This window comes from Psammomys obesus, unplaced genomic scaffold (assembly GCF_907164565.1).
Source record: "Psammomys obesus unplaced genomic scaffold, mPsaObe1.curated_primary_1811, whole genome shotgun sequence".
In the NCBI taxonomy this organism is placed as follows: Eukaryota; Metazoa; Chordata; class Mammalia; order Rodentia; family Muridae; genus Psammomys; species Psammomys obesus.
In genome coordinates this window covers 12,857,153-12,872,720 of record NW_026596109.1, presented here as the reverse complement: position 1 = coordinate 12,872,720, position 15,568 = coordinate 12,857,153, and the positions used below count along the sequence as shown (strand labels likewise).

General features: G+C 38.5%; 1 protein-coding gene across 2 annotated transcripts in view; it reads right to left on the bottom strand.

Annotated features, from left to right (window-relative positions):
- Positions 1 to 15,568, bottom strand: part of Agbl4 (AGBL carboxypeptidase 4) — a 1,202,140-nt gene that overhangs the window by 1,141,087 nt on the left and 45,485 nt on the right. The gene's annotated exons all lie outside the window — the stretch shown is intronic.

Below are 15,568 nucleotides of genomic sequence, written 5' to 3'. Positions count from 1 at the left end.
AGAAAGCCAATAATATTTAAGTTATTGAATGTAATTTGAGGTTCAGAAAATAAGACTTGAAATTGTACCTCTATCATATACTAATATTGGGCCCTCTATCAATAAGAAATAGGATAGTTAATTCACCGCCCAAGGTTTTTCTGTAGACTTAAAGCTGTCTATCATTACCACTGAAATCTAAAATATTTTCGTCAAACAGGATTAATAACTGTTACTGTAATTCATCATAAATATATGGTGTTTTAATATGAATGAGGCAATTCTTCTATATCACTACAGGGTCTACAGGTTCCATCACCAAAATAATCTGAGAATTTAGAGAAAGTTTGATTTTTCAGAAATTATTTCTAATTAAGACATACAAAATGAAATGTCCATTGCTTGCAACAAGAAACACCCCCCCCAAAAAAAAACCAAAATTATAGCTTTCTCAAATCACCTACTGAACTAAGACTGAAGAACAACCAAATAAATTGATAAATACAAAAATGAGGGCTTGCCAATAAAAGATGAGCTGTAATAACTGAATTTTCTATTACAAGATTATAGGAAGAAGAAAATTTAAATCCCATACAAAACATACATGTTTAAAATTACAGTAACTATGAGACCATAAACTCAGTAGGAGTCACAAAAACACTAGGAATTCACATCTGCTTGAAGATGCTTCCTTAACCCCTATCAGATATTGTGGAGAAAGTTTAGGACCAGAACATTAGTTCAGAAAAATGCCCCTTGTGCTACATGCCTACAGAAGAAGACTGGTTTTTTTTTTAATTCTTTATTAGTAATACTTTATTCACTTTGTATACCCCCTGTGGTTCCCTCCCTCCTCCCATCCCAATCCCTCCCTTCCTCTACCCTCTGCATACATGCCCCTCCCCAAGTCCACTGATAGGGGAGGTCTTCTGTTCCTTCTTTCTGCTCCTAGTCCATTAGGTCTCATCAGGAGTGGCTGCATTGTCTTCTTCTGTGGCCTGATAATGCTGCTTCCCCCTTAGAGGGAGGTAATTAAAGAGCAGGCCAATCAGTTCATGTCAAAGACAGTCCCTGTTCCTATGACAATGGAACCCACTTGGATACTGAACTGCCATGGGCTACATCTGTGTAGGGGGTCTTAGGTTATCTCCATGCATAGTCCTTGGTTGGAGGGTTAGTCTCAGGAAAGACCCCTGTACCCAGATTTTTTGGTTCAGTTGCTCTCCTTGTGGAGTTCCTGTCCTCTCCAGATCTTACTGTTTCCCACTTCTTTCATAAGATTCCCAACTCTGCCCAAAGTTTGCCCATAAGTCTCAGCATCTGCTTTGATAGTCTGCAGGGCAGAGCTTTTCAGAGGTCCTCTGTGTCAGGCTCCTGACTTGTCCCCTCTTTTCTCCTTCTTCTGATGTCCATCCTCTTTGCCTTTCTGGATAGGAATTGAGCATTTTAGCAAGAGTCCTCCTCTTGATTAGTTTCTTTAGGTGTACAGATTTTAGTAGGTTTATCCTATATTATATGTCTATATGAGTGAGTATATACCGTGTGCATATTTTTGCTTCTGGGATAGCTCACTCTGGATGATCTTTTCCAGATTCCATCAGTTACCTGCAAATTTCATGATTTCCTTGTTTTTTTATTGCTGAGTAATATTCCATTGTGTAGATATACCACAATTTGTGCATCCATTCCTCCACTGAGGGGCATCTGGGCTGTTTCCAGCTTCTGGCTATTACAAATAAGGTTGCTACAAACATGGTTGAGCAAATGTCCTTATTGTGTACTTGAGCATGTTTTGGATATATGCCTAGGAGTGGTATGGCTGGATCTTGAGGTAGCGCACTTCCTAGTTGTCTGAGAAAATGCCAGATTGCTTTCCAGAGTGGTTGTACAAGTTTACATTCCTACCAGCAGTGGAGGAGGGTTCCCCTTCCTCCACAACCTCCCCAGCATGTGTTGTCTCTCGAGTTTTTGATCTTAGCCATTCTGATGGGTGTAAGCTGAAATCTTAGGGTCATTTTGATTTGCATTTCCCTGATGGCTAATGAGGTTGAGCATTTCTTTAAGTGTTTCTCTGCCATTCGATATTCTTCTATTGAGAATTTTCTGTTTAGCTCTCTACTCCACTTTTTAATTGGATTACTTGATTTTTTGCCTTTTGTTGGTTGTGCTTTTTCGCTGGCCTCTACCCATCTCTCTGTCTCAGGTGTTGTCTGTTAATTTCTGGTGCCTGCTAGGTCCTGGAGTGGGGAGAATCCACTTGTCGGGGTTCTGAAGTTCTCCTCTGCTTTTTGGGTATGGTCAACTGAGTGGTGGCTCTTCTTGGAGAGGGGGTCGGAAAGATGGAAGCGCTGGGACGACTCTTGTTCTGACCAGCAGCACAGCAGAATCAGTGACCAGCAGTCAGAACTCACTGCCCTAAAACACAAGTGATTGTGTTTCCCAGGTGAGAGGATACCCCACAGTGGGGGATTCAATCAGCTTTAACTCACCCAGCTAAACCATTGAAGAGATCTTGGTTGCACCAGGGTTGCCAGCCCAGAGCCACAGGCCAGTGTGCTCTGATCACTGCTCCAGACTGAACTGTGGGCACCACAACATCAGAGACTCGGGTTCTGTGGGTGCCCAGGAGCCAGCTCAGAGCCAGAGCCGGGGAGGCACAGAGTCCTGCATGCATGCTGCCTGACTCGCTGCCCCAGATAGAACTGTGGGCCCCAGAGCACCAGAGACTGAGTTTCTCTGTCGGGTACAAACCCACAGGGAGGGGAACTGCTGGTCTGATCTCAGAGCACTCAGCTGATACCACCATCCCCCAAATGTCTCAGGAAAAATTACCCAGTTCTGGCAGATGCCCAGGCACCCAACCCCCAGAAAGACAGAAAGGTGGAGCTACATCTGAGCAGGGGTTCTAGGTTATATCCATACATGGTCCTTGGTTGGAGACACAGTCTCACAAAAAAAGACCCCTGTGCCCAGATATATTTGGTTCTTGTGGAGTTCCTGTCTCTCCAGGTCATACTAACTCCCCTTCTTTCATATGATTCCCTGTACTCTGCCAAAAGTTTGGTTAGGAGTCTCAGTATCTGTTTTGATACACTGCTAGGTAGAGACTTTCAGAGGCCCTCTGTGGTACGCTCCTGTCCTGTTACTTGTTTTCTCCTATTTCCAATGTTCATCCCATTTGTCTTTCTAAGTGAGGGTTGATCATTTTACTCATGGTCCTCTTTCTTGTTTATCTTCTGTAGGTGTACAGATTTCAGTATCTAAGTATCCTATGTTATCAGTCTAGTACCCACTTATAAGTGAGTATATACTGTATGTCTTTCTCCTTATGGGATGCCTCACTCAGAATGTTCTTTTCTAGATCCCACCATTTGCCTGCAAATTTCATGATTTCCTTGTTTTTAATTGATGAGTAATATTCCATTATGTAAAAGTAGCCCAATTTCTGCATCCATTCCTCCATTGAGGGACATCTGGGTTGCTTCCAAGTTCTGGCTATTACAAATAAAGGTGCTACAAACATGGTTGAGCAAATGCCCTTGTTATGTACTTGAGCCTCTTTTGGATATACACCTAGAAGTGGTATGGCTGGATCTTGAGGAAGCGCTATTCCTAGTTGTCTGAGAAAGCACCAGATTGCTTTCCAGAGTGGTTGTACAAGTTTGCATTCCCACCAGCAATGGAGGAGGGTTCCCCTTTCTCCACAACCTCTCCAGCATCTGAGGAAAAGCAAAGGCTATGGAAAGAACCCAGTTGTCACTTGAGGAGTTTTTGATCTTAGCCATTCTGATGGGTGTAAGGTGAAATCTCAAAGTCGTTTTGATTTGCATCTCTCTGATGGCTAAGGACGTTGAGCATCTCTTTAAGTGTTTCTCTGTAAAGAATTGAGTTGGTATTTTGATGGGAATTGCATTGAATCTGTAGATTGCTTTTGGCAGGATGGCCATTTTCACAATGTTAATCCTACCAATCCATGAGCACGGGAGATCTTTCCATCTTCTGAGATCTTCTTCAATTTCTTTCTTCAGAGACTTAAAGTTTTTCTAACAGGTCTTCCACTTGCTTGGTTAGTGTCACCTCAAGGTACTTTATGTTATTAGTGGCTATTGTGAAGGGTGTTGTTTCCCTAATTTCTTTCTCGGCCCTTTTGTCTTTGATATACAGGAGGGCTTATGATTTTTTTGAGTTGATTTTGTATCCTGCCACTTTGCTGAAGGTGTTTATCAGCTGGAGGAGTTCTCTGGTTGAATTTTTGGGGTCGCTCATATATACTATCATATCATCTGCAAATAGTGACACTTTGACCTCTTCCTTTCCGATTTGTATCCCCTTGATCTCCTTTAGTTGTCTTATTGCTCTGGCTAGGACTTCAAGTACTATGTTGAAGAGGTATGGAGAGAGTGGGCAGCCTTGTCTTGTCCCTGATTTCAGTGGGATTGATTTAAGTTTCTCTCCATTGAGTTTGATGTTGGCTATAGGCTTGCTGTATATTGCCTTTCCTATGTTTAGATATGTGCCTTGTATTCCTGATCTCTCCAAGACTTTAAACATGAATGGGTGTTGGACTTTGTCAAATGCTTTTTCAGCATCTAAGGAGATGATATGTGGTTTTTCTCCTTCAGTTTGTTTATGGGGTGGATTACATTGATGGATTTCCGTATGTTGAACCACCATTGCATGCCTGGGATGAAGTCTACTTGGTCGTGGTGGATGATATCTTTGATGTGTTCTTGGATTCGGTTTGCAAGTATTTTATTGAGTATTTTTGTGTCAATGTTCATAAGAGAGATAAGTCTGAAGTTCTATTTTTTTGTTGGGTCTTTTTGTGGTTTAGGTATCAGGGATTCTCAGCTTCATATGGAAAAACAAAAAACCCAGAATCTCCAAAACAATCCTGTACAACAACAGATCATCTGGAGGTATCTCCATCCCCGATCTCAAGTTGTACTACAGAGCAATAGTAATAAAAACTGCATGGTATTGGCATAGAAACAGAAAGGAGGATCAATGGAACAGCATAGAAGACCCAGAAATAAACCCACACACCTATGAATACTCGATTTTTGACAAAGAAGCCAAAACCATTCAATGGAAAAAAGACAGCATCTTCAACAAATGGTGCTGGTCCAACTGGATGTCCACGTGCAGAAAAAATGAAAATAGATCTATATTTGTCACCTGAACAAAACTAAAGTCCAAGTGGATCAAAGACCTCAACATAAAACCAGATACTCTAAATCTGTTAGAAGAAAAAGTGGGGAACAGCCTAGAACTCATTGGCACAGGAGACAACTTCCTGAAGAGAACACCAACAGCACAGGCTCTAAGAGCAACAATTAATAAATGGGACCTCATGAAACTGAAAAGCTTCTGTAAAGCAAAGGACACTGTCATCAAAACAAAACGACTGCCTACAGACTGGGAAAGAATCTTTACTAACCCCTTATCTGACAGAGGACTAATATCGAGTATATACAAAGAACTAAAGAAGCTGAAAAGCAGCAAACCAAGTAATCCAATTAAAAAATGGGGAACAGAGCTAAACAGAGAATTCTCGACAAAGGAATATCAAATGGCAGAGAAACACTTAAAGAAATGCTCATCCTCATTAGCCATCAGGGAAATGCAAATCAAAACGACCCTTAGATATCACCTTACACCCATCAGAATGGCCAAGATGAAAAACTCAAGGGACAACACATGCTGGAGAGGTTGTGGAGAAAGGGGAACCCTCCTCCACTGCTGGTGGGGATGTAAACTAGTACAACCACTCTGGAAATCTATCTGGTGCTTTCTAAGACAATTAGGAATAGTGCTTCCTCAAAACCCAGCTATACCACTGCTAGGTATATACCCAAAGTTTGCTCAAGTACACAAAAGGGACATTTGCTCAACCATGTTTATAGCAGCTTTATTTGTAATAGCCAGAACCTGGAATCAACCCAGATGTCCATCAACGGAGGAATGGGTACAGAATTTGTGGTATTTTTACACAATGGAATACTACTCAGCAATCAAAAAGAAGGAAATCATGAAATTTGCAGGCAAATGGTGGGATCTAGAAAAGATCATCCTGAGTGAAATATCCCAGAAGGAGAAAGACAAACATGGTATATACTCACTTATATAGACCTATAAGATATGATGAACATAATTAAATCTGTACACCTAAAAAAGATAATCAAGAGAGCGGACATGGGATGAGATGATCAATCCTCGTTTAGAAAGACAGATGGCATGCACATTGAACGTATGACAGGAGTCTACTGAGCGCATTTGAAAGACTCTAAGTAGCAGTGTTTTCAAAGCAAAGACTCATGACCAAACCTTTGGCAGAGTACAGGGAATCATAAGAAAAAAGGGGAGTTAGTCTGATGAGGAAAGGATAGAAGCTCCACAAGGACCAAATATATCTGGGCACAGGGTCTTTTCTGAGACTGACATTCAACCAAGGACCATGTATGGATATAACCTAGAACCTCTGCTCAGATGTAGCCTATGGTAGCTCAGTAACCAATTGGTTTCCCATAGTGAGGGGAACAAGGACTATTTCTAACAGGAACTCAATGACTGGCTCTTTGGCCTCCCCACCCCCAAGGAAGGAGCAGTCCTGTTAGGCCACAGAGGAGGGCTTTGCAGCCAGTCCTGAAGATACCTGATAAAACAGGATCAGATGAATGGGGAGGAGGTCCCCCCTATCAGTGAACTTGGAAAGGGGCATGGTGGAGAGGAGGGAGGGAGGGAGGGAGGGACTGGGAGGGAATGAGGGATCGGGACACGGCTGGGATACAGTTAATAAAACGTAACTTATAAGAAAAAAATAAAATTCAAAAAAAAAAGAAAAAATATGTGTTTCTTTGCCATTCTATATTCCTCTACAGAGAATTCTGTTTAGCTCCGTACCCCATTTTTTAATTGGATTGCTTGCTTTACATATAACTACAAATAATTTTTTTCAAATTTTTCTAGCTACAACTAAATAAAAATCAAGAAAATTTGCATTTGATTTGTTCAGAATTTTATTTGAAATAAATAACATTAGAAAAACCATGCTTTAACCAACAGCATTGTCATTCTTTGAGATAATGGCTACAACATTCATGTCAGTCAGCACTTGTAAGACCTCTGTTCAATTACTGGGTGTACACACACCCTGTTTTTGTCAGTTTTTATGATTATTTTGTCAGTTTTCCTTATGGAAAGTTCTAGTTGGGCTTGGATCTACATGAAATGTCATCTTCTCCAGGAAGAACTGTTTTAACTTTCCCATGTAAAGATAAAAAATTCCCTTTCTGTGTTCATACAGCACATTGTTCATACCTTTATTTTGGAATTGTTTTTCCAATGAATTTCCCCTCTAGTGATCATATAGTTTCTCATCAGAAGAGATTCATGACTTTACTTTATCGACCCTTTCTACCCTACCTCTCTATCCCAAAATATTTTACAATGCTTGGCAAAATGTCAATAATGTGCACATATTTCTTAATTTATAAAAAAAATAGAGACTTTCAAGAGTTAAATTTTATTTCAATGTTGAAACATTTGCTCACTTGATGAAATCATAGACAATGTATATTTTAAATTCAGCAAATGAACAAACAGTACCTCAAATTTTTATGTATAATGTGTATGAATAGTTCACATGTTGTAAGACCTGGGGTCTCACAGCTCAGGAGTTTAAGATCGCGCCCTTCCCAGAAACTTCCCCAGACCAAGACTCATTACAAAAGCAAGAGGTTTATTAACCATTGCGCAATGGGGTCACCCCTGCTGGTCAGCAAAGAGTGGCACCGGGAGACAAAGGCCTTTAGGTTTTTAAAAGAAAAATTGCAGGAGATTTGAAGTTGCAGTCCTGGCAATTTAGGATTGGATGAGGAAGCTATAAAGTAAGATAATTGATTAGTCTTAGGTGCTCAAGCTTGGCCAGTCCTGCCAAGTGTGGATGCAGCTGCAATTTAAGGTGGGATACAGAGTTAATAAAATGTAACTGATAAGAAAAAAATAAAATTAAAAAAAAAAAGAAGAAGAAGATGGAATGAATGTAGAGATGAGCCCAGGACAAACAGAGCCATCAGGATATGTCCCATGACCTACTTTTCCAGCTACCCTCTTCCTAAGATGTCAAGAATATCCTAAGATAGCACCACCAGCTGGAATCAATCTTTCAGTACATTAACTTGTGGGGGACAATCAGATCCAAACCACAACAGTCATTTAAATAAACAAGGTAAGAAATTTAAAAAATGAGAAAACATACCTCAATCACTTTATGTACATATGAAATTACAAACAGTAATGACAATTACATAAGTACAAAGTAATCCCAAATGACAGCTCTCATTGCTATAGAGTAACTTCTGAGTTCCTAACTTCTGCACATATTCATGTTTAGCCTGAAACTTATTTTATACAGATTTTCAGATTCCAACTCTGATTTTAAAAGCTCTATATATTTAGGCAAGGAATTAATAATTTGTAGTTCAACTAGATTTTAGTAGCATAAAAGTTGAGAAATTGAAATAATTCAATTCAGATATGTGCTATAGCATGATCTCTATTAAGTAATTTAACCACTCTGGGCCTCTTTTCTTAACTTACAATGTTTTTCTGAGAGGTACAGAAAATACATGTGAATACCCTAGAATACAAAACTTCTTCAGTGAAAGTAGTCTGTTATTATTACTATCATTGTTAGCATTGTTGAGACAGGTATATCACCAAATATGTATATTTATCAAAAGAATAAAGGATAAGAGAAAACTCAGAAAAGGAAAGGAGTCATTTAAAATCCATGAAGAAGGCATTGTGCCTTTTCCTTGAAGTAAACACTGAATACTGTAGCATTCTTTTCTATTATACATGAAAACACTCTCATTATCACTGTGTGCAACATATTTTTTCAACAAAGAAACAAAAAACTGATTTTTTTAGTTTAAAAAATTAAGAATGAAAGAATAAAATATTTGTTGTTAAAGAAGTAAATATTTATTTTAAAATGTGTTATTATATACCTTGATTATACTTGGTTCTGCAGATTTATAAAAAAAAAACAACAGCACAGAAAAGACATTTAGAAATAATTTATGAGCCTATTTGGGGGGGTGAAAGAAGATTTTTATTGTTAAATGTAGCATGTACCTAGTGAAATAATGCAACAATTATATCTTATTTCAGGCTGATAAATAGGACTGTTGAGACAACTAGAAATGGATTTTAGAGCAGGGTAGAATTTAGACACTGAAATGGGTTATGCTGCTGATGGATGTAACTAAAGCACACTTTGTTTTATGTTTATATTGAAAACTCCTTCACACCAAGGGGATAAGCAACTCATGTTGCTTAAAATAAAGACGTTTGCTTATTACTAAATTTGAACCTTATATACATCATGTTTTCTATCTCACAAACCAAAATACTTTTGAATAGGTAACAAATTGCTTCAATGTATAAGTGCAGCTACAGGGATCTGTCAAAAGACTCATCATTATTCCACATTCCCAGAAATGCATAATTCTGGTTAAAGACTACATTAAAGATAAGAATTAACCCAGGACAAATTCTCAGCAATAATAATAATAACAACAATAATAATATCTGAAAGTTCTGCTTGAGAATTTTTAAGAAAGAGAATATATTTATTTGGATTGGTCTTTGTAATTTTTTATTTGTATATGTTTAAATCATTTTGTTGTTTCTTAGTGCTTTTGTTTTGGTTTGGTTTGGTTTTAAGATAGGATCTTACCATGTAGCCTTGTCTGACCTGGTTTGTAACTCACTATGTAAACCAGGATTGCCTAGAACTCACAGACATTTACCTGCCTTTGTCTCTTCAGATCTGGGAATAAAGATGTGAGCCACCATACTGGCTATTTCTTGTCTTTCTAAGACAAGTTCTCTTATCAACTGTATAACCCACGTTATCCTTGAATTCTCGATCCTCCTGCCTCAGGTTCACAAGTATTGCATGTACATGCCTCTGTACCTAGCTGTGTGGGAACTTTAATCTCCATGAACTAACACCCTTTATACAGTTTCTTTCTAGAATTTTAAAAATTATGTATCTATATGTTGACATTGTAAATAGATTTATAAAATACATACTAATAATTCACTTCTGAAACAAATTTGTGAAATGCACATTGTTCTAATTCTCTTTGGGCATATATATCTACAACACAAATGTGGGATCTATATTTTTTTTAAGCTACAACTAATCACAGAATGCGTCAATACTGAATACACAGTAAAGATCTAATTTTGTGCACACCACATCTTGTCCTAGAACTAATACAAGATCCAGAAGCTGTAAGTCAGTCATTCATTCAGTAAAAGAATACTAACGCTCCTGAAATGCTGAGCATATAGTAAACAGTTATGATAAATAATGAAATATATAAGTATTCTGTTTCTCCAAGTACAGACAATGTAGTAAGTGCTATAGGATTGGAAGAAATACAGACCTAATGCCGAATTCTTTCTTGACAATTTTGTGGTACTTATACACATACAGGAACACACACCATACAGGAACCTAATTTATCAAAGCTAAGGTTTTAAGACATCTATTATGGAACATCTCACAGCTGTTCATAACAAATGGTTGGTAAATTTTTCCCTGAAAAAGTAATATGCATTCAATTTCCCATTGTTTGATAATAAAGTACTTTCATACTTTGATCTTGTACAGGACCATATTATACTTTCTCAGTTTCATATTACAATTAATTTTGTATTCCCTAATGCTCAGTCCCCAATTAAAAAACTTAAATGTTTTCTACTTACATGATAGTCATAATGGAAATATATTTTCCTTTAAATTAATAGAGTCACCTACATTCATCAAGAAAGAAAATGAGAAAGCTGCTTCTGAGGAATCATGTGGTGGTAACCAGACAAGGTAGTGGGGCAAGATAGAAGAGCAAGGAGTCTGGGATGGTTCCACCTGTCACACAGGCTCAGAAACTTTTTCCACACAGACTGAACTGTTTCGGGAAGGCAATGATGACGGATAAGCCCTTGGAGAATTTACATATATAATCTTGTCAAACTCTACAACTGCATTCTGGTTCCCAAATTAGACTTGTACTTCTAAATGAAATTTTAATTTACAGCCTAAAAACAGAAGCCTTAAAAACAACATCTGGCTAGTGTTTCTAATCTATTTTTGCCTGATTCAATATTCAAAGAGTTCCAGCAGTATTCTGCAAATTGTGGACTCTTCAAGGTTGCTGATGGATCTCATTAATCTCCCTCAGCAATACATAGTACTCACAGTACTCACTCAATCCTAGGCACTATGCTGGGTGCTGGATGTCCAGAAATAAATATAATTAGTATAGCCTTCAGCGTGTAGGTAGGCATGTGGAGTAAATAAGTAAATAAGTGTCCTATATTCTCTCTATACATGAATACATGGAATTATAAAACAGTTAATAAACAACTGTGTAAAGGAGAAGAAAAACCAAGCTTTTTCTAGAAAACAGTAAAATGGAAGGGTTGATGAGGTTTTGAGTAGTACACTTCTCTTACATATATATATATATATATCAGTGGGGATAAATAAATATAAAAGGATAAAAATAAAGAAATGACAGAATTCATACATGTTCAAATTAAATTCTCCACATTTACTTGGAAAAATTAATTACTTAAATAGGTTCATTTTTAATCAAGGCTGAGAAAAAAATTAGACCTTAGAGTTCTGGTGGATGTTTCAAAGATAGGGCATTAGTTATAAGCATATAAATATCAAACTTAAGATCCAATCAATTTTCATAACCAATGGAGTTAGGCCAAATTAACAATGATAAATGGTATGCCCTAATCTTAATTTATGAAAGAATTATATATATGTACATATATATATATTTACATATGTACAATAATCACATAACCATTGATTCAACTTGTGAAGAAAATGTGGTTTAAAAAATTCAAAGTTGAGCCAGGTGTGAACTCCTGTAATTGCAGCTCAGGGAGGGAAAGACAGGTGGGTCTCTGTGAGTTCAAGGCCAGCCTGCTCTACAAAGCGGGTCCAGGACAGCCAAGGCTACAGAGAGAAACCCTGCCTCAAAAAACGAAAATCAAACCAAAAAAACTTCAAACTTTCAATGAATTAGTGTGGTGATTGGAATGAAAATAGCCCCCAGAGGCTCATAGGAAGTGGCACTATTAGAAGGTGTGACCTTGTTGAAGGAAGTGTGCCTCCTGGCCAGACTTTGAGGGTTCAGATGCTCAAGCCAGGCCCAGTGTTACTCTTCCTTCCTGCTGCCTGAGAATCCAGATATAGAAACCTCAGCTCCTTCTCCAGCACCGTGTCTGCCTACATACTGCCATGCTTCCTGCAATAATGGACTAAAGCTCTGAAACTGTAGTCCAATCCCAAATACATGTTTTCCTTTATTTGTTTGTTTGTTTGTTTGTTTGTTTAACATCCTGAAACCAGTTTCCTCTCCAATCGTACTAGTCCCTCCCACACCTCTTCCTCCTCTGCTTCTCTTGAGAAAAGGGCAGGTCTCTCAAGGATATCAAACAGCCACAGCATGTCAGGTTTCAGTGAGACTAGGCACCTCCTCTCCTACTGAGGCTGGAAGAGGCAATCCAGTAGGAAGAAAGGGTCCCAAAAGCAGGCAACAGAGATGGAGACATCCCTGCTCCCATTGTTAGGAGTCCCACAAGAAGACCAAGCTACAAAATTGTAATATCTAGGCAGAAGAAGAGGTCATATGCATAATCCCTTGTTTGTGGGTCAGTCTCTGTGAGCCCCTATGAGTCCAGGGTAGTTGATTCTGTGGGTTTTCATGGGGTATCATGAATTCCTCTTGTTCCTACAATCCTTCCCAGATTGAGACCCAAGCTATGAGAGGGATGCCCATCCCTAACTCTTTTAGGAGGCCAGAAAGCAGAGGCTAGATAATCTAGAGACCCAGTATAAAACTAAATATGACTGGAAAAAAAATCAGTGAAATGATTCCTAATGATATTCTGCTGTGCTCATAGATTGGTGCCTAGCCCAACTGTCATCAGAGAGGCTTCACTTAGCAACTGATGAAAACAGGTGCAGAGACCCACAGCCAAACATTAGGCAGAGCTTGGGGGAATCAAGTAGAAATATTTTCTTTATAAAAATTGCCACAGTCCTGGTGTCTCTTCACAGAAATAAAACCCTAACTGAGGCAATTAGCACTAGACAATTTAACAGAGATTAACATACCACAACAAGAACAAATTTTATCTTGATCATATAAAATAACTTTCAAAGGATCATATACTGATATGATCAGAGTTGAAGAATTTGGGTGATTTTAAATTCACATTTTAGGGAAACAAACACTAATAAGATTCTATAGTATTCTAAATTTACATTTCACAATACACAATTTTGTTACTGCATCCATATTACCCAACAAAGAATTTTAAACAGAAGAGTTATAAACAGTAGACTAAATAGATTAAATAATTAAATAAAAGAGAAAATTTTAAGATTACATTATTTATGCTCAATCCCCATTCAGAAAGGCAAAGATGGACATTGGAGGAGGTAGAAAAGAGGGAACAGGACAGGAGCCTACCACAGAAGGCCTCTGAAATGCTCTAGCCTGCAGGGTAACAAGGCAGATGCTAAGACTCGTAGCCAAACTTTGGGCAGAGTGCAAAGAATCTTATGGAAGAAGGGGGAAATAGCAAGACCTGGATGGGACAGGAGCTCTACAGGAGAGTAACAGATCCAAAATTCTGGGCACAGGGGTCTTTTCTGAGACTGATATTCCAGCCAAGGACCACCCATGGAGATGGCCTGGAAACCCTGAACAGAGGTAGCCCATGGCCAATTCAGTATCCAAGTGGGTTCCATAGTAATGGGGACAGGGACTGTCTCTGACAGGAACTGATTGGCCTGCTCTTTGCTCACCTTCCCCTGAGGGGGGAGCAGCCTTACCAGGCCACAGAGGAAGACAATGCAGCCACTTCTGATGAGACATGACAGGCTAGGGTAAGAGGGAAAGGGAGGTGGACCTCCCTTATCAGTGGACTGGGGGAGGGGTACAGGTAGGGAAGAGGGAGGTTGGGTGCGATTGGGAGGGAAGGAGGGAGGCAGCTACCAGGGGGATACAAAGTGAATAAACTGTAATTAATAAAAATAAAAATATAAATAATTAATAAAAATATATAAAGATGAAACGTCTATATGTACAAACTATTGTAGAACTTTACTAAAGACTATAAAAGCTGCTACTAAGTTTTGAGAACTTACAATGCATAAGACATTGGACTAAGTGTACATGTGTATGACTATATACATAAACAGTACATAAGTAATCTATGTGGGCTTTGAACTCATGCCTTGACTGTGAAAACCTCCAGCTCAGATTTCCATGTGCTGTATATTATTTAATACAAAAATGCTATGGGGTGGTTCTTAGTTCTTTCTTTCATAAATAATAATACTTGATGCTTAGAATTGTAAGATAACTTTCCCATTATAACATAGCTAAAAAGTAGAAAAGTCACAAATTAAGCTCAGTTCTGCTTTCAACAGCACTAACCATTTGTTTGATGCAGCTAGTCATTCAATAAGAGAGCTCCTATCATCTATCAGGAATGTCTCGAAGTATGGAGACAGCAGCACATGGCACAGACAACATTCATTCAGTGATCCTTGGGTGTCACTAATGGATAACATATTGTTGTTAACATTTGGTACATCAAAGGAAACAACTTCTATTTTTAGAGACAATAATTATGTAATTATTATAAATATATTTTGGCAAATATGATACAATCTTTAAAGGAAACCCATTTCCATTGTTCTCCTGGGTATATAACCTGACATCTCACACAGGTCCTTTCAGTTAAGTAAACTGTTAGGTGTCAAAGAAACCCAGGATAACTGTCACTCAGTACCTGTGGCTCCTCCCAGCATTTTCTATCCAGCCCTCTATCCTAAATCTTTACCTCTCAGGGGCTGGGCTTCAGCGTCCTTTCCCCCAGCTTCTCTTTAATAAATAACCACAGGAATTGGGCTACACACCCTCTCCTGGATTTCTCTTGGTCCACATTAGGCCCACCCTTGCCCTCACACTCCCCATCCCCTCTCTCCTCTCATGGCCCTGTTCAATCTCCTGCCATGTGTAGTCTAGACCATTCCAATTCCTCTGGCTGTGCTCTTTTTCATTTCTACAATAAAAATGTTGTCCTCCACCATACCTAGGACCAGTCATGTCCTTATTTGTTAATTTGTAAACTACATGATTACAATTATAACAAAAAAAAATCACTGTACTTAAATACATAGGAATCAGCTCCATTAATAGAACCAGTATAAAACAGTACAAAATACATGAATGGGGAAGATCTGGGTTTTTTGAGGTTTTGGTTGGTTGGTTAGTTGGGGGGGTTAGTTATTGTTGTTTTGTGTTTTTGTTTTGTTTTGTGTTGTTTTGTTTTGCTTGTAGGGACAAGGGAATAAAGACTAAGTGTCTCTGGCACCTTTCTCATCTATATTTGATTCCCTTGTAATTAGGACATGAATACAAACAGTTATCACCTTTGCCAACATTCACTGCTATGTCTAAAATGAGTGAGTGGA